The 22,752-nt window shown below is 41.3% G+C and overlaps 1 pseudogene; it reads right to left on the minus strand.

Moving 5' to 3' along the window:
* Nucleotides 1-22,752, minus strand: part of LOC105071820 (regulator of G-protein signaling 5-like) — a 43,493-nt pseudogene that overhangs the window by 12,882 nt on the left and 7,859 nt on the right.

Consider the following 22,752-nt stretch of genomic DNA (forward strand, 5'->3'; position numbering starts at 1 on the left):
GGTTTTCTCTAGTTAACAAGTAATCTTCTAATGTTCCAACTACCTGGTCTTTGTTGTAAAGCTCCTATATATCCTAGCTCCTCCCCTACCTCTTCAGAGCAGTCCCTCAGAGCCATCTGAGAGGCTGTCACCCCGGGCTCGAAGGGGTTCGAGTCCTCAGGAACGTCCGCCAAATAAAACATAGCTCTCAACTGTCAGGCGGTGCATTTATTTCAGTTGATGCTCAATACATGCTGACTTTCACCATCATCATTCATATCCACTTTAAAATTAATCTTTATTCAAAACCCACCTCAAACATTGCTTCACGTTCAAGGTAGTCCTTACCCAGTACCTTTCACTTGCCGTTGAGGATTTTTACTATTATGAGAGACAAGTTCACTTTCTGGGGTTTTGTCATTGTTGTTGTTGGAATTGTTTGCTTACATGGCTATCTTTCTCAGGAAGCTGTTAATTCTTTGAGTTCAAAGTCTGAGTTTCATTTATCTTTGCCCCTCTTTCAAAAGCATCCCACCTCCTAGTTTAAATCTGGTTCAAACTGAATTAAATAAAACCCATAAAGAGAAAAATTTCCTCCCAAGCCACAAAACTAAACAGATGGGAACACAACCTGCACTCGTGGGTTCTCAGGACACCCTGTTTTCTTATTCCCTTGGCATCCTTCCAAAATTGAACAAGTGTCAAAACTGGGGAGGAAGGCCATGGGCACCCCCAAAGGTGTGTTCTGCCTCTGCCCGCCCCTTGATCTTTACAAGAGATAATTCAGACTTACAGTTGTTCTGCAGGAGTTTATCCAGGGAATCACATCACCGCAGAACCTCCTCCAGCGAGGGTCTAAATCAAGCATTAAGAAAGAAAAAGGTGACAGCCATAAAAAGGGAGTTAACCACATACACCAACAATGACTGGGACCTGCTTTTCTTTGAAATGCTACAACAGATAACTCGTCCTCAGCACAAAGCAGTTGGAGTTTTTTCCTTCTGAGCAAGTGGGCTTAATGAGTGAGGTTTGCTTTCATACAGCTATCTTGCATATTTCCACCTCTTGTTGAACCATTTGGTTGGCCCTGTCCCTTTTTAGAAGTAGAGTTTTTTTGTCATGAAGCTACACCTTGATATTCTTGAATACCCCATGACAGTGCCTCTAATTGTGGTCTTTTTTTCCCAAATGCAAAACACCCAGTTGTCTCATTACAGGGACTGAACTCATGTTTCCTGGCTCACCAGGGCTGTGTTTTGACCACCCGACTTAATCAGCCAAGGGCATCTGATTCCACAACCACAGTCCAGCACTATGTCACCGGGGTTGAGGGAAGACACAAGGTGTGAAGCCACCTCATGTTGTCAGTGTGATCAGTCTCCATTTTCAAAAATCTGGGTGCATTTTCCTGCTCAATTCAAACAAGACAATGATTTTTAAAAGATTCAATCTCTCTGAGTAGAAAAGTGATTAGACCTCGTGTATAAGAATGTTGTACACATACGATCCGGATGCTGATTCGAAAGGAGAAGGTAACAGTCAACATAAAATTTCCCCTTAGGCTGTTTTTGCTTTAATATTTATATATAGAAAAACCCTGCAGCCTTTTCATTTTAACCACCAATTTTTGTCTCGCAGCAAGAGTGTGTCAAGTCGGGTTGATGCTGTCTGGGAAAAATGGCTGACTCTGCTCTCCTGGAGCTTATCCTGTTCTGACTTGTGTGATGATGTGAGTTCTTTGCCGTCAAATCAGAACAGACTAACAAGGCATTTACTAGAACAGTAAGGCCAATGAAGGTGCTTTTCCTAAATTGGAATTTCCTTAGCACTTAACTTGTTCATCTACTGTTCAGACAACCCAGGAAAACTCCTGCTTCTGGTTTTTAAAAGATAATGTCTAATAATTTCAATTATTTAGATTAGCAATGAGACTGATAATTGCTGATACGACTTCTGACTTTGCTCTCCAGGCGCAGATTCAGCCTTACTTCATTTGTGTACAGAGTCCAAGATGGTTGTAGTTTTCTTTTTTTTTTTTGCTAAAGTACTGTGAATAATTCCTTTGTTTCTTTATTCCTCATGACAGAACATATCCAGACTTTGAGTCTTAATTACATGACTTTTCATAAAGTTTTATGTTTTTACCATCTGAAGCTTAAAACATGCCAAAAATGAGAGTAACAAACCTACTGAAATAATGATATCAAGTGATTCCATTTTCCTGGCTAGAGATATAAATATCATTGATCAAAAACTCAACACTAATTCCTTGAAATTTTTTTCTATTTCTAAACAAAATTTTATGTAGAAGCAACCATTTTACAAGCACATTTGGAAATGAACACTTGGAAATTTATTTTTAATGCGTGAGCTACCTTCTCTCCTCCTGTTTTCTTCTCATTAGTATAAAGCAACACAGGAGGAGAGGTGACATGAAGAAGGGGTTCCAGAGATGTCCTTGTATTTTTCTACCTCATTTTATTTCTAACCAGCAAAGCAGCTGTCTTTAGAGGTCAGTAACTCCTTTTGGCTCTTCTATATTGCCCCATGCTGAGAACTTTTCCTATGTATATATTATTTTCTACCAACATTTTCAGCACACAGTTTTACACATCTTAATTTCTTCACTACAGTAGGTTCAATGTTTTGCAGATGACACCCACCAAGTCTTTACTGATTGTTGACAGAAACAACAAGACATTCAACAACTGGGCAAAGGAAACAAAGCAAGGGGAAGACTGAATCTCTCTCTGATTTTATAAACATTCTCATAAAATGAAATCACCTTACTGCCCCCATTTCCTCTGGTTAGTGTGGAGGGACACAGGAAGAAGAAATGACAGGAGCAGGTGCACCCAGCTTAAGCGTGTTACCAGATGCAGTTTGCCCCAAGTGGTCTTGTTAGAAGCAGGCTAATGGACAATATCAGCAGCACATCACAGCTGAGATTAAATTCCCGCAAAGGACATGTGCAGAGCCCGCTTGGGGGTGATGTTAGTCCAAACTGATTCAAGGACGCAGTCAAGCAGGACACATCCCCCACAGCACGAAGCCCAGCATTCTGATTACAAGCCTAGGAAGTGCCACAAGTTCATCCTGTCCTGATTCTTAGAATTTGCCATTAAGTCTGACTTCTTTGAAACAAGATAGATGCAGATCTAAATGACCAATACATATCCTGGTTTGCAAGGTTATTGCTGACCACAGAGAGCGGGCACGGAGTTTCTGTGTGAGGGTGTGGAGAAAGGGAGGGAGCCAGTCCAAATGAAAGGCAAAATAAACATGCATAGAGATGATTAAATGTGTGTTTTATAATGGTCAGTGTAAGAGCCCCCTGCTCCAGGGAGTGACAGTCTCAGCTGGAAGTGCTCTCTCCCTTTACCGTTCTCTCACCACACCTACTTGTTGAATTTCTTACACGGCTGTGATGCACTCATTGCCTAGAGGTAATAAGAGCTTGTCAGTCATGGAGAGCTTTCCCCATTCCACCCTGTCCAGTGGCGCATTCCCTGCAGCCTGGATCCACCCTGAAATGTGCATGTCAGACTAATATGTGAGTTAATAATGGTTCAGTTTGTCCAGAGTTAGCTGGTTGATGAAAGCCACAAATAACCCAAAACTTAGAGTACAAAAATGTTAGCACCATGAACCAGAACTGCCACTACAAGCAACTCTGGCACATACTCGCTGTAACCACAGGAAAATGTGACAGCATCAGTGGTTTTCTCTTTTATTTTCTTTCTTCTTCTTCTTCTTTTTTTTTTTTTTTTTTTAATTACACAGTCCCTGGCAAATATTTAGACACTCTTGATAATGTTCCCACATGGTCTTGCTTTCAATGGCACTTGAGTGCCTACTCAGGTCTCTCTTCCTCTCCTGCAGTGCATCTGCTCATGGCCAGACTCAAGTCCATGGACATTTATTGAGCCCTCATCCCATGGCCAACGGTGACCTGGGCACCATCAATGGGGATGCAGACAAACACACCTGCTGCTTTCCAATGTCTATCTGTGGGCCAGTCATTGTGCATCCACCTTTCCTCCTCACAGCAAGGCTCGCTCTGCAGTTTACCAGGTCAGAGTGCGTGTAGGACAGCCCTACGTAATAGCCCTCCCTGCACACAGGCTAGGGATCGTTTATGCATGGAGGTCATTCCAGAGTTATAACGTGGCAAAACAACAACAAAAATGTAGTTAAACATTAGTGACATCAACAGGGAGGAAAGAAACTATTAAAAATATCTACATCAGCTCCTGAGCATTTTGCAATCGATTATATTATAATCTGTGATAATGTTTATCACTAAATCTATGCAGTTTTATAACATGTTTATTGTTCATTATGGAGACCTACAGTAGGGCCTTAGAGAATGCTCACATACAGAGGGTGGGCAAAAGCGGGAGCCCTTAGAGAAAGAAGGCAGGGGGAGGATTCAAGGTTAGAAGTTAAAGAAGAAAGTTTTAAGGAGACCAACTGATGAGCCGAGTCCAAAGCTGCCCATGAGTCAGGAGTGAGCCCTTAGCAATAATTGCAGTGAGGAAGTAAGGTTTCAACCTGATGAAAGGAATTAAAGAAGAAACTGAAAGCAGCTACTTTCCATTTCTAGAGGTAACCATTGAAAGCAAGAGGAAAGGACAGGAGTAGATGGGGTGAGGGGCTGGGAGGGTGTTTTTCAAAGTGGAACATGGATAATTATTTGTTCCTAAGGAAAGAGTCCAGGGGGGAAATGAGCAATTAAGAACACTAAAATGGTCACAGAAGCTGGCTTTGGGCAGCCGGGATAGAGGCAACTTTTTCCTACTTTTTTTATTGGTTCATTTTTCTTCTAAAGAGAAGAATAAAAATATATTTTTAAAGTAGAAGATGCTTTTCTTTTAAAAGGGGGATTTCTTTTTTTTCTTTTTTTTTTTTTTTAAAGATGAGAGGAGTTAAAAATACCTTCAGCCTGGGGAAGGTCTGTTTCCTCCTCTGAGGTTTATTTTCTTGTCCTTGAGAAGGATATGGGTAAAAAATACAGAGGAATTTTAAAGAGGGGAGAAGAGAGATCAATTGAGCTCATGCAGAACACAGTCTTCTAGTTAAAAGGCATGGAAATTTGCCAATTATGAAGAGGTGAGATGGGGTTGAGAGGTGTGGAAAAGGATGGGAAAACTTTAGAGTGATCACTGTTAAAAATGTAGTAGGGACACAAATATTCTCTAGGGATAAGAAAGATTTTTTCCAAAACAATTCAAAGTTGGGGAAGAGGAAAGGGGATGGAAGACAAGAGTAGAAAATAATCTAATAAATGTCAGCCCCAGCTTTTCTTCCAAAACTACTTCTCTCTGAATCCCTGTTAAGCCAAATAGTTCTAGTGTCTGGGTGCGATATTAAAGCAGAGAATCAAAGCAGGAAATGTAGCACTATGTTTATTCTTTTAAGTTAATTCCAACAGATCAGTAACCTCCACACTGTTTATTTCAAAATAAATAGACTTTTTGATCTTTTGCTGTCATGAAATGTGGTTCCTATTCCCGACCAGTGCCTGGTGCCCGCCACTCCACAGTGAATTAGCTTCCCTTTTCTAAATGCAGAAAACTCAATCATGCCTCACTTCCGATGTGGGTTCACTTTGAAGTAATAAAAGGAAGAGAATGAACATATCCACTTAGGTTGATGAAAAAAGATTTAAAAGGAATAGCCCATCTCTCTATCTCTCAACTAACCCAGCTATATTAATATGAAGGTCATTTGGAGAAAAAGATCAGCCAATTGACACAAAAGTTAGATTTAAAAAGAAATGGATGTTAAAAGGGATTCCTGTCTTTTATCCACACTTCTGTGATCTCCTCAAAGCCTTAAGGTAGCAGAGTGAAGGAGTCTGAGCACATTTGGCTTTTCGTCTTCCCACTTTCTCATCTTGATTTTTAGGAGTGTCCCTGTTTTAAAGGGGAAGGTGGGGTGTATTGATCTAGGCTGTGACACAGGGACGCGGTGACAGGCTGTGTAGGAAGCAGAGCGATGGTAAACACTGTGAATGCTATGAGTAGTGTCATTAAGTTAATCAGTGCAAAATTGTGGGCTGGATTTACTGCCATAACATCTCAATCTCTGGGATGACACCTTCCCCACAGCCTACGTGGATAGAAGGGTGTGGGGGAAACATGAGAGGGGACTGTCAGGAATAGTAATGTATGGATCGGGGGAAAAAGTGCTTGATGTGCATTAAGTAGAAGCATCTCGTCAACTATTCACTTCTCCTTCAAGGACCAGCCTTCTGTTTCTCTGCTGACTCCTGAAGGGACAGTATCTTGAAGAAGAAACTATCAGGTGTGAACTTTCTGCCTTGATCTGAGCCACTTCTTGAGGGAAATGCTCCCACTTGTGTCTCCCTGCTGAGGAAGCAGCCTTGGATACTTTCTTCGCAGGAGGGCATCCAGGGATCATAATGGTTACCTGGCCCAAGGGCAGCAAGTGAACAGGTATTTTCTACCGCACTTCTGTAGGGTAAATGATGGATGAAATGGATGGTACCATTTTATAAGATATGGTCTGTCTCTCCAAGCATATCACAAGGCGGGGCCCTATACTTTGTAAGTATCCTGCCAGTAAACAATATTTTGCTCCATATACTGGAGAGTTAAAAAAAAAAATCCTATGTACAGAGCAACTCCCTGAGGATGCTTATGATCTTCAATGAGTAACTGAAGGGGGTGTGTGTCTATGCCCTTTAAAACTAGCCATCCTCTGGGGGAGAAGTGTGGAATCCGCAATGATGACTCACCTCTGGGGCTTGGCTGGCTTCTCTGGCTTCTCGCTGTTGTATGGAATGACAAGGTCAACAGCAGACTCCGGCTTCTGGAGGAGAATCCCCAACTTGATCTTGATCTCCTTGGCCCTGCAGGAGGAGGTGTAAGGAGAAACAAGAGCACTCCATGAGCATAAAGATCCAAGAAAGAGATTTCTTTCTGTGTCAGAGAAACAAAAATGAACAAAACTCCATTTCATGGTCGTGGCAGAAAGAAAACTAATGTAGAAATTGTGACACGTGAGCTCTAACAGCAGTTATCAAGTTTTCCTTCTGTCCCTGGCTCATATGCAGTACCTCATTTTAATCCTAATTGTTATTTTGTGTGCATTCTTTCACATTATATATGGGGAATTCTATCGTATTATTCCCATTTTACAAATGAAGAATTTAATGATAGAAAATTCCAGTAACTGATATATATGGGGAATTCTATCGTATTATTCCCATTTTACAAATGAAGAATTTAATGATAGAAAATTCCAGTAACTGACTTAAGATAACCGGGCCAGTATGTGACGGACATGGGACCAGACCCCCAGGCTGCCTGACTTGAGTTCACAGGTGGAACTCACTGCATTGCCTACCAGTCTTCTGAGGGCTCTGCTCCCAGCTCTGCCATTAATTCGATGCAATATTTGAAAAAGTAATCATGTTTTATTGGCAGACCTCAGTTTCTTCATCTATAAACTGACAGGGCTAACCTAGATGTTTTCTTCAGTCATTTCCAGCTATAAAACTGATGGTTGCTTCTCTATAAAATGTTCTTCTTTTGTATGGATTTGATTTTTTTTCCAACCCCTTGCCCAATGTTCCACAATGGCTGTTGTAGTATCTTACATGCAGTAAGCCTTCCACAGATGCATATTAATTACCAATGGACTGGTTACAGCAGCATTATGCTACTCCTTTTTGTCTTCAACATTTTAGTGAATAGATGTGGTCAGAATTCCGGGCACTCCTCCATCCTAGGATGCAACTGTTTTCAGATTTGAAAACTAATCTGCTAAGTTACCCATTATTTTATCACGGGTCTGGACTCAAAAAGCACCAAGCCAATCCTAAACATTAATCCACAAGACAAGCCACTGTATCCTGGCAGATCCAGAAAGCTGACCTTTCACTGTCACTCTGGTACTTTACACGTGCTTTTAAGATAGGATTTATCATACTGTGTTATGGTTATTGATTTATGTGTCTGTTTTCCAAACTGGATATAAGATCTCTTTGCAGGTAAGAATTGAGTCTTAAATACCTTTTAACTCCTATGCATAGCACAAGGCTTGGCAGCATAGCCAACATTCAAAAATATTTGCCAGAGTGAACTAAAAATATCTTAATTTTTGTTCCTCACGCAGCTGCTAGCATTCATCTCCCAGTCAATGCTGATCAAAGCCAAAGTTTTAAAGAACTGTGATAGGATCCATGTTGTGACCAGACAGGGTTCTGCCACCATAAACACACTTTCCTCTTCCGTTCACACGGGACAGTGATGAGACAATTTAAATACATAAAATGCATAAGATTAGAAATTATGGATATTAAGGAGAAAAGTTAAGGAAATATATTGTATAACTTTAAAAGTAAGTGTGGAACTGTATCATAGGTACCTATGATGAGTGTGATTTTTGAAACTATGACTTAGAATTAGTCAACATCTCTTCCTTTTCATTTCTTCCTTCTTCTGTTCCTTTTCTTCCCCAGATAAAGCCAACTCGGCTACCACGCTCCAGGAGAGCAAGTGCAGCTGAGCACAGCGTTATGGCAGACACTGAGGCTGTTCTACTGAGGGAGCTTATTTAAACCATGAGAACAAGAGTATGTGTCACTTTGACTCCAGGCTCCTCAAGATGCTTAAGCTCTAACATTTAGGGTTTTTTGCCCAGAAGCTGAGACTGATAAAATAGTACATCCTCACAGAACTTGAGATGATTAGATGTGCTCACGCATGTGAGTCACTTCGAACAGCGTTTGGCGTATCACACCGCTCCTTCAAAGTTAGTTCTAACTGCATAGTTATTTTTTCCAGCCAAATTCAAGCTGAGTTCCCTTGCTTGGAGTACCATATTAAAACATCCAGAGATTTCTCACATGTTGCTAAGAATTCATACACCCACCACCTCCTATATTCTACCTCTGGAGACAGGAATTACCGATTTTATATTTATCTGAAGGATGCAGAAAACAGCATGGGGGTTCCTGGGGAGGGATGCAGGCAGTACATGTGGTCACCCTCTGCTGGCTAGTGTGCAGTGCTGCAGCCAGAAACACCAGGGCCATCTTTTCCATCAGGACACCCAGACCTTGGAGAACTTCATCCCTAATACCTCTCCTCCTAGCTCCATATGCTCCGCCCTTCCTTCCTATAAGGGGAAGGCATGAAGCAACTGTCTGAGTTTCAACTTTGACCCATAGTTCACTTACCAATATTTAGATAAAGATGATCTGTTTTATGAATGTTTCTCTACGCTTGTTTTTTTCAGTTGATCCTTTAGATTTTTGTTTTGCCTTTTTCTCCCCCCTCAAGTTCTGTTTCTTTATCCTTTTACTCTTTTGCTCCATTTGAGCCACTTGCTTTTATAAAAAGGCAGAGAGATATTTGTAATTGATTCCTAGGGAAAGAGCAAGTTGGACATGAAGAAGCCATTTGAATGAAGGGCTTGAGCATTTTTAAACTTCATTTATTCATTACTACTTTCCTCCTTGGTCACATTTACTGTGTCACTAGTACACAGTAAACACACCACACACTCACAGGGTTTGGTCCTCGCCTGCAAGGTGCTTATACCCTCAAACTTGCAAACAATCACAAGCAGCTATTCAAGAAGACGATGCCCAGAGAGCAACAGAGCACTGGTGGAGGACCCCGGTGTCCAAAAGGGTGAGTCAGGGGGCTTCTCAGAAGAGGCAAGGGTGGAACAGCTTTTAGCCAAATGGACAGGAAAAGGATGGGATTTCTAAGTAGAAAGAGAAGAACGTGCATATTGCTTGAAGGGACGTGGAAGTGGTTCTGTGCAGCCTGAGCGTAAAGTGTGATTAAGGGGTGCAGAAAGCCGTGTTGCATGAAGCCTGCTCCCTCTGCCTCCCTTCCTGAGGGAGGGGCGGATGATGGAGGAACCTCTGAGCTGTACACAGCCTTCAGCAAAATTGGTATGAAAACAAAAATGAGGTGAAACTATTGAAAGATGCCTTCAAAGACTCTTTTTGTGAAGAGGTGGCATTCTAGCTGACAAACTCAACCTGTTCCCCATTTTTCTTTTGCTAACTTTTATAGGATGCATTTTCCCATAAAAACGGTGTCTCTAAATTATGATTAAATTCTCAAGACATCCCACCAAAGCCTTTTCAAACCAGAATAAATCAGAACCCTAGTATGATTTTATCTGTGTCACTATTTAAGTTGTTTTTCTGTGAGATAACCTAGAAATCAGCTACTATTTATAACATTGCCTATAGAACATCGCATTCCACTTCCTCAGGGTAAAGCAGCATACCAGAAGTTCACGTTACTCTTCTCCTCATGCTTGCCCTGGGGATGGAAGGGAGAAAGGAAATGTGGTGCTTTGGAAAATAATTCTTTCTATGGTTTAGCATAGGTTCAAATTATAGGACATTAAAATGTTACGGTACATAAGTCAGGAAGTCCGTTTGGTTAAATTAGGAGTTTGAGAGAACACAGAGAATGAATAAGATTACTGCCTCCCTTCTTATAAGATAGTAAAAGTCTAAAAGCTGAAGAGTTGACTGATGCTGAAGCTCCAACCACTTGAAACATTTTACTCATTTTGTAGGAATAATCAGTGTTACTACATTTGTTTTTCTCTTTAAGAGTTACTGGAATGTTGCTTCATTCCCCGTCTCTGCTTCCTCTGCATCATAGCAACACATGCAATTGTGGGAATGAAAACAAACAAATGGAAAACCAAATAAAACAAAAGCTCAAACCTACCATTTTATTTTTCCCGTTAAAAAGTAAATTTGAATGTATCTGACATTCATTTATGTCAAAAACAGTCCCATCCAGAGAGTAAAACTTCCTAATGTGTTTATGATTTCAGCTCAGTCCTTGGCTCTATTTGACCCCCCACCAGGCAGTTTTCCTTGTAACATACATTAATGCTTGTTAACAAGAAGTGATCCTTATCTCTTCTCAGCTCACCCCCAACCTGGTCATCCTCTGGTTTTACAAAGAAAAACTTGTTTTGAAATAAAATCATTGGAAATGCCTTGGTGAAATTTTAATTAAGGGTTCAGAGGAAGATAATCCTTCCACTGGATGACTCACATTAGTGATTTCAAACTGAAAAGAGTTTGAATAATTATAGGGCTGTACAATTTTAAATCTATGCCCTATGTGGTCATGCTTTCAAACAGCTCAGGGCCATCTCGGTCCTTGTGGCTAATGGGTGAATTGAGTGAAAGTTATTACCTTAAGACGAACAAGTGTGGAAAACAGTAGAAGCAATCACTAAAACAAAAACAGAGCAGAATTTTTTAAAATACTATTATATTCAAGTAAAATTTATCCATAACCAACTACAGATAAAGTCCTGTGCTAGGTGTTTCAATATGTCCCTTGCCTTGGAGACATGTGGAACAAGTGAATATAGGACACATACATGTAAACTATGTGCTAGACATTTTTCTAGTCTCTGATATAAGTGGACAAGATATATTAATGAAGGAACACAGACCTTAACCTCAAGGAGCTCAAATGTGATCGCATGAAGACAGGATATGGGACAAGAGCCAAGACATGGAAGCAACCTAAGTGTCCATTGACAGAGGACTGGATAAAGAAGGTGTGGTGTATTTATACAGTGAAATACTACTCAGCCATAAAAAAGAATAAAATAATGCCATTTTCAGCAACATGGATGGGCCTAGAGATCATCATTGTAAGTGAAGTAAGCCAGAAAGAGAAAGAAAAATGCCATATGATATCACTCATATGTGGAATCTAAAAAAAGAGAAAAAGAGGACACTATGAACTCATCTACAAAACAGAAACAAACTCATGGACATAGTGAACAATCTTACGGCTACCGAGGGAAAGAGGGTGGGGAAGGGATATATTTGGAAGTTTGAGATTTGCAAATGTTAGCCACTGTATGTAAAAATGGATAAAATAAACAAGTTTCTTCTGTATAGCACAGGAAACTATGTTCAATATCTTGTAATAACCTTTAATGAAAAACAATATGAAAACGAGTATATGTATGTGTATGCATGACTGGGACATTGTGCTGAACACCAGAAATTGACACATTGTAACTGACTATACTTCAAAAAAAAAAAAAAAAAAAAAAGGAAAGACAGGCTATGGGAGACATATGCTCTAACAACTGCCCCTGGTGTATTCACAGAGCCCTCTGTGTTTTCCCTTTGTGGCCTTTATCAATTTGCATTATATCTCTGTGTATTATCTACCTTTCCCATTAGAATGTTGGGTCCCCAATACTTGTTTTGTTCACAATTCCAGTCTCAGCACTTAGCTCAGGGCCTGGCACTTAATAGGCATTCAATAAAGATTTACTATATAAGTTGATGAATCAATAAATGAATGAATGAATTGAATTGCTAGGTTATAGTAAAACCACATTTCAGAGTGAGTGGGTGAGATATTGGGGTGTAGCACAAAATAAGCCATTGAGGACTAGGATGTCTCTGATGCAGCTGACTGGGGAGAAGGGAAGCCACTGAATGACTACAAGGAGTCCAACTGAATTCTCTGTCTGTTAGAGAGGTTGGAAACAGACAAGAGGGAGCTCAAACTGAGTATGCTCATTCTCCCTCACTGCAGATAGGACATGTTCTGATGAGAAGAGGCAGGGAGGGTAATTACAACCACTAACAGTCTGATCGGAATCCATCATGAGACCAAGATTTATCAGGACTCAGTTAAAAGAAACAGAAGCAGCCCTGAGGCGAAGGCCAGTCCTGTGCACAGTTGGACACATGTCAGGGACAGTCAAGAAGAAATACAAGATTGAGAAATGTTGGGAAGTAAAGGACAGGGGTTTTACAACACATTTCCAAAAGAGATGTTCCAGCCTGTCCCATGTCAAGGACAATCCAACTTAAATCTGTGTTGCAGATGCCCCCTGCTGGCTGTGGGAAGGAGTGAGCATCAGGCTGCTGTCTTCTGAAGAAAGATCACAAAGCTTCTTTCCACAGGAGTGAAAAGGACATGCCCTCTCTTGGCTCCTAAAAATGTAATAAATACTCATTAAAGATAAATAAACATTTATAAAACACTTAGCTGTGAGACCCGGCAGCTGGAGTGTACAGGCAGCTGTATCTGAACAGCAAAGGAAGAAAAGAGTGCCTCTGAATTCTTGCCTGTGGCTGAGATCGGACTCACATGGACAGAACCGCAGCAGAGGCTGAGGAAGGAAGGGAGCCCAGAGGGTGTGTGTTCAATGCACTGGACCTATCGAGGGCAGTTTGTTTGGTTGAAGCCTGGAAAAGCCTTCTTGTTGGCTGCTCATTTAAAGCTTGAGTTCAGTGGAGTCTGTTACTGATACATGGATCATGAGAGACTGGGGTTTATAATTGATCTTGAAAACCTTTAGTGGAATATAAGAAAATATCAGTGGAAAAATCAGGTCAATTCTAGAACTGAAATTCTCACCTCTCCAGGATCCTCCAAACATGGCTCCTTAAAATCAAGATTCACTCTCAAGTGTGGGGAGAGAATGTAACCATTTGGCATCTACCATTTCCCTAACTTAACCTACTTCTATGTGAACTAAAGAAAATCCACTCATTGCTTATGTCTTAGCAGAATGAAAGAGTAGTTCGCTCATGCTGTGTGATACCATGTTAAAGTACGCATTTTTTTTTACCTGACATAACTTAATATATGATACATTCTGGAAAATGATTCTATGAAATACTCCTCAGTGGTCCAAATGATAGATGAAGAAAATTCTAAAGAATATTTGATATTATTATTATTATTTTTATTATTATTATTATTAATGTATTAAACTGTAACTCCAGAAATGACAGCTCTTTCCAAACACAGTTGAGTCATTCCCTGGTGGTGCCTTAAGGCTTTCACTCATGTTAGTCATTAATTAAATAACAAGCCATGTCAGACTGTAAGATGGCCAAACAATGTAGAATTACAATGTCAGTTGTGTCAAACACACGCACAGAAGACGCACTTATTAAATCCTTCCAACCCTTTATCTTCTAACCTCTCCTTTACGTAAGTTCTCCTAATAACAGCTATCTTCATTCTTATGTTCAAGCTCCTACCTCAACTGCCCCGGCTTAACTCCCCATCAGGGCCCCTCACAGGCAAACTGCAGTCAAAGACCAGGGAATCCCGTCTCCAAGATGCCTCAACTTCACAAGATGGCAGCTGAGATAGAAAACACCAGCCTTGGCAGCATCTCCTCTTGCCCACTTATTTATTCAACAAATTAAAAGTATATTTCTTAAACGCTCACCATGTGCCATAGACTATCATAGGTTTTGAAATCCAGTGAAACAAGAAGGCAAATTCCTCTCATGGAGTTTATATTCCAGTTGGGCCAAGACAAACACAAAATAAGGAATCCAAACAATGAAACAAAAAATTCTAGCTGGTTTGTAATCGCTGCAGGGTGACACTGTGGAAGAGTTAGCTTCAGATATTTGCCCTAATACCGGTGGTGGTCAGCAGGCTTTTTAAAAAAGGCCACACTCCAGAGATGGCTGCCGTATGTGTCCCTGCTGTCTGCACAGAGAGCAACACCAGACACTTTGCCAATTAGCAGAGCGTGTTAGAAATGAGGTTTGACGTGTGGGTTTGTTCATTAAGTAACAGGTTTCCTCCAGTTACAATACTGGAGACACACCCATTCCATAGAAAAGTTATAAAAATGTAATTAGCTCTTGGATGGCTCCTGTGGCTTGATCCCAGGCCTTGATTTGGAGATTTCTTATTGCCTGATACCAACTACAAGGGTATCAGAATCGCACCTCAGAATATTAATGACCGAGTGAAACTTTCTTACAAGTTATAGTCAAAGCACAAAGCATTAGGCCTTTACTGAGATCACAGAACCAGCTGTATTAATATTTTGCACCAGCTTGTCAACAACTATTTGCCTAAATAAATATGGTACAGTTGGCTTTCATTATATGTACAGTGGTCTTGCTTTCATACGCTGGACGTGAAGTCGTGGAGCGATTACTAACCATCACCCACCACTATCCATTAATAGCTACAGTTATCTACCAAAAATAACCTAAGAGTTAGGCATGGATTTATTGATTTAGACTAGTTTTCAATAGCCACTTACTATCTGTGGGATCTTATGCAAGTTAGATAATGTCTCTTGGCCTCAGTTCCATCATCTGCAAAATGAGGATAACATTAGTGCCTGCTGTGAAAATTTCTGTGAGGAGTGCGTGAGATGGTGCATGTAAAAGTTAGTGCCTGGCGCATAAATAACGTGTAGTACACAGTGACCATCATCATCGCCACCCTCATCACCATCATCACCGCTACCCAGCTTCTACCACCTACTGTTACAGTTTGCAGAAGTTTCCCTTAACTTCTGGGATATTAACATTTGATGTGTTAAGCTCATTTTCTCTTCATTGGATGAATGCATTCTATGCCTTAAACACTGCTCTCCTGGTGAAATCACAAGATCCTGAAGTGAGAGAATTAGGAAAACTCAGAAGCAATTTCTGGTGACTCAATGCTGGGAAAGAAGGAAAGCTACATGGTAAAAGCCAGGAAGGTACTGGGTTGCAAAGCAGTGATGGAAAAAGAGAGGCCCCGATGCACACAGAGGCACATCTATCTCTGCAGCACTCTGTTTGCTCCCAGTCCGTGAAATGCAGGCCGGACGTGGGCAGGTGGATAGAGCCTGGCCCTCCCTGATGCTGCCTCCTCTTCCTCAGTTACCTGGGGGAGAAACACTCTCGCTTCCCACATCCCTGATATTTCCAAGTATGGAAGACCGTGTGAAGTCACAGCGGTTTCATTTTAAGCACACAGTCCCTGAATCTAGATGCAAGGACTCCTTCCATGGGCAAGAGGTTACTCCTCATGGAACACGGGCAGAAAACAGGTGATCTGAGGCAACTCTGTAAAATAATAATAATAATAATAGTAATAGTAACAATAACAATAATAATGTATAAAATATTAATTTATTGAGATGTCAATTCATGTTTTCCTCTCCTTACTGTTTTCCTTCTAATTTTCAAGAAGGTCGCTAGGCATTTGTGCTTTCTTAGCTCTGAGGCAGTTAGTTGCGTGGTAAGACCAAAAGCAGGTATTGATTGACGATAGTATCCCATTTCTGACCTTTGTTTTCCAAAACCCTAAACTCACTGCGGAGATATGCTGGCTTGTTCCCAGAGAGAACTGCTTTTGATGAGTGGTAAAGGAAGAGGCAGGGAAAAAAAAAAAAGGGAGAAGAGAGAATCACTGAGGCAAGAGCAGAGGACTGTGGTTTAAGGTTCTCTAATTAATCAACACCCACTCTCCCCTGCCACACACACCTTTGCAGGACTCCAGGGAGGTGGCAGGACCACAGAGGGAGACAGTTATATGGTACTCATAATGAGACTTTACTCTTAACCCCCGAGCTCCCAGCTTCACCCAAGCCGATACCCAGACCCAAGCAAGGGTTTCTGGAATGACTTCAAGGCACTGTGAAGCTTCAGACTAGAAAGATATAAGAAATGATGTATCTATTTAAAGTTTGTTCAAAAGCCAGCCACCTAGCAGTGTGAAAAAAAACCCCCTTCTCCCCCAAAATTCAGGAAGTGTTCAGGAGAACTTACTAACCCTGTTGTGATGAAACCATGGAAACAGTGAACTCAATGTGGCAAACTTTCCATGGCTGAAGAAAATTCATCAAGAAAAGACAAAACCAGCTGTTTTGGATAACAGCTAAGTCATATGACTCCGAGATTTGTCCCGATGATTTCACAAGATGCTTTCCAGGTCTTGAGCCCATTATTACAGTCACAAGCAACATGCTGGATTGTGTTCAGTCTCTCCCCCTGCACTTGGCAGAGAAAATGTCCAACTCCTAACTGTGGCAAAACCCCTGTCTCAGGTTATATAATTGGAAGAGTTTGCAAAGCAACTAGGGTAGAGGTCAAAAGGCTGTTCCTAGAGAGAAAATGATGTGGAACACTGAGCTCTCCCCTAGAAAATCTGGTTAATGCCCAAACTAAGCAATTTTTCCTAAAAAGCAATAGACAGTATAGCACAGTGGTTAAGGGCATGGATACTGAAGTCAAACTGAGCATATTCATCTTACTACACGTGTGACTTTTGCCAAGTTTTGAAACCCTGCCTGGCTTCAGTTTTCTCGTCTGTAAAATGGAGATAATGATGGCACTTACCTCAGAAGGTTCTTAGAATGATGAAATGGGCTATTCCATGGGAAGCACTTACATTAATGCCTAGCACACTGAGCATCCACTCCACAAATAACAGGGTTGGTGGTGGTGGTGGTGGTGGTGATGATCTCCTGACAGAAAATCCTGGGCCAATGAAGGCAAGTGTCTAGCTGATTTACAGAAAAAAAAAACAATGATAAACTCAACATAGAATATATCAGTAGGAAGGAATCTCAGGGGAGAGACAGTAAACAGAGTAACATTTACCCTTGACTAAACCCTATTTTCAACTCAGTCACTAGTTTGCTGGGTGATCTTGAGGAAGTTGTATGAATGAGACCCAGGTTTGAAATTGGCACACCAGAACCCAGGCACGGGGAGGGTACAGTCTGACCTTGGGCCAGACATTTAACTTATTTGTGCTTCTTCACTGGCAAAATAGTGATGCTGGTAACATCTACCTTGCAGGGTTAGGACAAAAATCAAATTAGATAATGTCAAATACCTAACCAAAGTGGAGTCTGAGGAAAGTACGTTAAGAAGTGGTACGAAGCACAAAGAAGATGAAAAAATTCTGAGAGTTCAAGGGATGAAGCGCTAGCTTCTCCTTGAGGGAGAAAGAAAGCTTTTCAGAAGGGTTGATATTTGGGGGTGGAATTTGGCTGAAATCCTGTGTGGTAGAGGAGCAAAAGGTATTGGTTTGGATCCCAAAGCAGGTGCTGTCTTCCTGTCTTTCTCTCAGTGCCCCAGGGATCCTTCCCAAAGTTTAATATGGAAGTTCCCATCTTCCTAATATGTTTTCAAAAATTCCAAAGAGGCTTTCAAGATCCATGCATAGGTAACAGGGTCATAATCTTAGAAAATCCTCACCAGCATTCTTAGAACATTCCCCCATTTTTCTCCCAACAAGCAATGAATTCTGACCTGTGGCCCTTACATCGAGACTTGGTCTACAGGGATTCACTGAATTGTGTGGCTATTGGGATAGGAGTTACAAAGCTAGAAGTCTGCGCTCAGGGTAGGGACAGGGTCCAAGAACCAAGCAGAAGGTCACCTGGCTGCTTGCTGCAAGAATGATGCAAAGCAGCAGTCTTTGAGCTGAGCTCTCTCCTCTAGACTGAAGACACAGCAATCTTAGACAAACGCAAATGTAATTTTACGTATTACGGATGCAAGTCACAGCCAATAGGAGACCATCAGCTATGAAACACAATAAGAGATAAAAAGACCTGAGAACTTGGGGAAGCAAGGCCAGAGAGAGTGCTAGGGACATCCCACAGAAAGAAGAAGGGAAGAACAATGTCGTCTATGGGAAAAGTATCTCGTTAAACTCTTGAGACGTAGCCAGCAACCTGAGAAATTTTCACTTACAATGATAAGAAGGATGGTCTGCAAGGCATAGAAACAGGCACAGAAGGAAAGGGGGGGCTGGGTCACATGGCAGAAGTTAACATTTCCCACATCTTCCTTGGTGGTAGGTCCAAGATGTCCATGTCCTAGTTCCTGGGACAGGTGGCTATGTTGTCCTGTGTGGCAAAGAGGATTCTGCAGGTGTGATACAGTTAAGGATCTTTAGCTGAAGAGATTATTCTGGATTATCTGTGGGGGCCCAATATCATCACAGGGATCCTTGTAAGAAAAAGGCAAGAGGGCCAGAGTCTGAAAGCAATGTGCCAGCGGAAGCAGAGTGGGAGATGCTGGAAGGTGCTACGCTGCTGATTTGGAAGATCAAGGATGGGGCCATGAGCTAAGGAATTCAGGAGGCTTCCAGACATTAGGCTTCTTCCCTAGACCCTGCAGGAGGAACCCCAGCAACCCGAGGATCCGTTCTAGACGTCTGCTGTCCAGAGCTGTATGAGAATAAATTTGCATTGTTTTAAGTCACTAGGCTTCCGGCAGTTGTTACAGCGGCAACAAGAAACAAATGCACCCTCTCTTGGCTTCTGTTTTTCAGACTTGGTTCACTATCGAAAATAAACTTAACAGCAGTCGGACTGTTTTCTCATCCCCATTCTACTTTTCTATTTTCAGTGAACAGTTAATCTTAATTCTTTTCACCTTTACGGAATGGCCTGTATTTCAACATTTAGTTTTCTGAATTCCCCACCTGGGCCAGCTATTTTTTTTTTTTTTTTCTAATCTTGCTCCTTTTCTCCTAGCCCCAAAACTCAAATCAGACAAGTGTCCTATGGGAGAGCTACCTAGGGTTACTCCCTGGAGCTTTGCATGTGGTAGATAGTGGTTTTTTTTTTTTTTTTTTAAATAAAATTAATTTAGCAACAATATAACTTTTGGGAAAGTCAAGATAATGGGTTTTGACTTGACATCTTCTAAGAATTCCTAAAGAGGTGGTCTTAGCTCAGAGAAATAAACCCATCACCTACTCCTAAAAAGAGTATCACCTCCGAGCAAACAAATTATGTCAACAGTCCATTTATTCTATCAACCCCCAGGCTCAGAGGAGCTATCTGTGATCCCCTTTCTCTCCTGCTTCCTGTCATCTAGTTGACTCATTTGCTTTCTATCGTCCTTTGCAATGGGCTGTTCCATTTGAGTCCCATCCCCATACCTCCTGTTTACCTCTGCATGGAGAAGAAGACAGTTTTGGAAGCTTTCCAGTTCCTTGTTCTGGCTCCATTCTGAGACTTGGCTGCAAGGTCTCCCAACATGAAGATAACTAAGAAAAATCACACACTTAGAGAAAGCACTCAGTCCCCAGCTAATTAAATGGTTTACTCAACACATATAATGCATAACCCTATTTAGTGTTCATAACAATCCTGAGGGAGGTATAAATGCTACCCCCATCTTGCAGATGAGAAAACTGAGTCACAGAGAATTTACTTAATCTGCCCCAAATTACCCAGTAAATGACAATTTCAAACCTAATGTCACTTCAGCTCCTAGGCTTTTAACTACTATGCAAAATCACCTATTTCATGCTGTTCAGATAATGTAATTGGCAGCTGTGTGCATCTGGTAAGTAGAAACTTTTAACAAATCATTTTCTTAAAGACTACAGTTTGTTTCCTAATCAAAACCTTCTGAAAGATGGTGTCTATGGAAGAAGAAATATTTTAACAGTGAAGATGCACAAAATTCATAAGTTAAAGTTCATCAGATAAAATAAAATGAAGGTGATATGTAAGTCCAGAGACCTTGAATTAGCTTCAGCTCTAACCAGCTGTGTGATCTTGGACAAGCCACCAAGGAGTCTGGACTTGTTTTGTCAGCTGCAAGAGAAGAAATTGTTCCGTGGCTCTGATCCTATTCTCAGTCTATGATTTTAAACTGGTCATATGAGAGAAGAGGAAAAAAAAAATGACATCCCATTTCAAGGGGCAGAAGCTATGAATTTGAGTCACTAGACTTTCATCGTTCATCTGTATGTGATCAAAATTGAGCTGGGCACTCAATTCCACACCGCCACAGTGGTCAATTGTTTATGTGATTCTTGTCTTTTTCATGCTCTTAAGCTGATGTCCCTTTAAAAAAATATGTTCCATAAGCAACTAAAGAAAGTCACATATCCCTTTCCCTCGGTTGCAGTCCAGCCATCTGCACTCACATTTCAGCCTAATTGCAAGCATCAGGGCCTTGTCTGAGCCAGGAAGTGAGACAAGAATAGGTTAAGCTATTCTTAGAAGATCTGGAAGATAAAAGAAGGCAATTTGAAAAAAAAATTTAAGGCTTTTGAACTGTCAAATTAGAATTTTGAAAAAAATCTCAACTTACAGAAAGTTTTTTTTTTTTCCTTCACTGTTGCTAGCTAAAGGAGAAAGTGTAAAATTCAAACCATGAAGGGAGAAAAAAAAATCCACATCGATCTATATTCATCTTTATGAAAGAAAAATTGCTTCCTCCTAGCAGGCTCAGACACTTTCAATCTGTCTGCACGGATCTCTGATTTTAACAAACATTCCGTCTTTTTTCCAAGTCATTAAAAAATATCAAGTGCATGTGTGTGTGCACATGTGCAGATGTATGGGTGTGTGTAAGCACATGTGCAGGTGCATGCACGTGTGTGTTCAAATGACACACATGTTTTGGACTTGGGGGATTCAGAAACAGAGTCCAGGACTCTGGAAGCTTGTCATCCAGAAAACACCAGACCCTCAGAGAGTGGACGGGCTCTTCTGGGAAAGTCTTCAGTGTGACCTGCACTGTTGACCTTGTCCCAAAGTGCACTGGTCATTTGGTCCCATGGTCCTGTTGACCCAGGTATCTCTTGTAAACTATTACTTAAAATAAGTCGCAAAAATACAACAAATAACTTTTTAATGAAACATCTCAATTCTTTCTAAACTTCCTGTATCCCCACAGATAAGTCCTTCATCAAGAAATAGATGGCCTATACACACACACACACACACAAATGTCAAAAAGTAGTAGCTTGACAAAAACAGCTCCGCACACTTCACTACCAGTCATGAACAATACACAGAGCACTCCACATTTTCCACGTATTTTCACTTCATGCTTTGTCTCTTCCTCTGACTCTACTATGATAGTTCCAACATCTTTCTAGAATGTATAGTTTAAGGATCTGAGTGATAGTTTTTTCCTAGATGGCCTAGGTATTGTTTTGAGAAGTGTCTGGGAAAGCAGTTGGGAAAAAAGAAACAAAAATATGTAGAATATTGAATAACGGTCTTAGCCTTGAGACAGGAAGGGGGCAGGGCACAGCCATTCAAGGAATGCTACACAATTAACATCAACCCCCAGGAGGCCTTGAGGCTTAAGATGATGGGAGATTTAACTTCTAGTAGACCTTGAACTTCATTTTACGCCCATTGTAATACATTAACATGGTGAATAACATGCCCACAGGCGCCATGGCAGTCCCAAGGCTAGCCGCAGAAGGTCAGAGTGGGAAATGGCCAGCTTCCTGGGAATCCCAGCCCCTCCCCCCGGCTAGTTAAACTGGTCTTTCCACTTATTTGCATATGAAGCTACCAAAGCCCATAAAAGTGGGCAACACTGCCCCTCCTGGCCTCTCTCCCGCTTCGGAGACGGCCCACACTCTGCCTATGGAGTGTGTACCTGCTTTTACTCTAACCTGAGCACCCAACCCCCTCACCTCATGGCCTTTCTCTTGGCTTTCAATGTATCTCTCTAAATAAATCTACCTTTACTCAACTGTGGCTCGCTCTTGAATTCTTTCCTGCATGAAGCCAAGGACCCACACTTGGCGGGGCACGTCCCAGGGGCTCAACCAAAGGCTGGGACATGGCCCTCCTCACACCCCACATCTGTTTTTCCTGTGTCAGCCTCACTTACTCTTCATAAAGCCAATGTAATTTTTAGGTACCTACAGTCCAAAAGCATTCAAAGACTGTGTAACTGAATCCTTTCAACCCTGAAGTTTTTTTTTTTTTTTTTTGAAGGAGAAAAAATATCAGGCCAAGCTACTTTATCTTGGCATAGTAACTGAATAGAATGCTTTGCAAAGGAATACCCTGTCTGGACTTTCCAGGAGCTCTGTGGTCCAGGTGATCAAGCCTGAAGTCACGTGTGCATTAGCTGTGTTGGGGATGCATGCGTTATCTGATTAGGCTGATCACACCTGCAGATTTACCAGGAAAGACCCAATTTCTAATGCCTGGTCTAGAGGCAAGTTC

Source organism: Camelus bactrianus, chromosome 35, assembly GCF_048773025.1.
Source record: "Camelus bactrianus isolate YW-2024 breed Bactrian camel chromosome 35, ASM4877302v1, whole genome shotgun sequence".
Classification (NCBI taxonomy): domain Eukaryota; kingdom Metazoa; phylum Chordata; class Mammalia; order Artiodactyla; family Camelidae; genus Camelus; species Camelus bactrianus.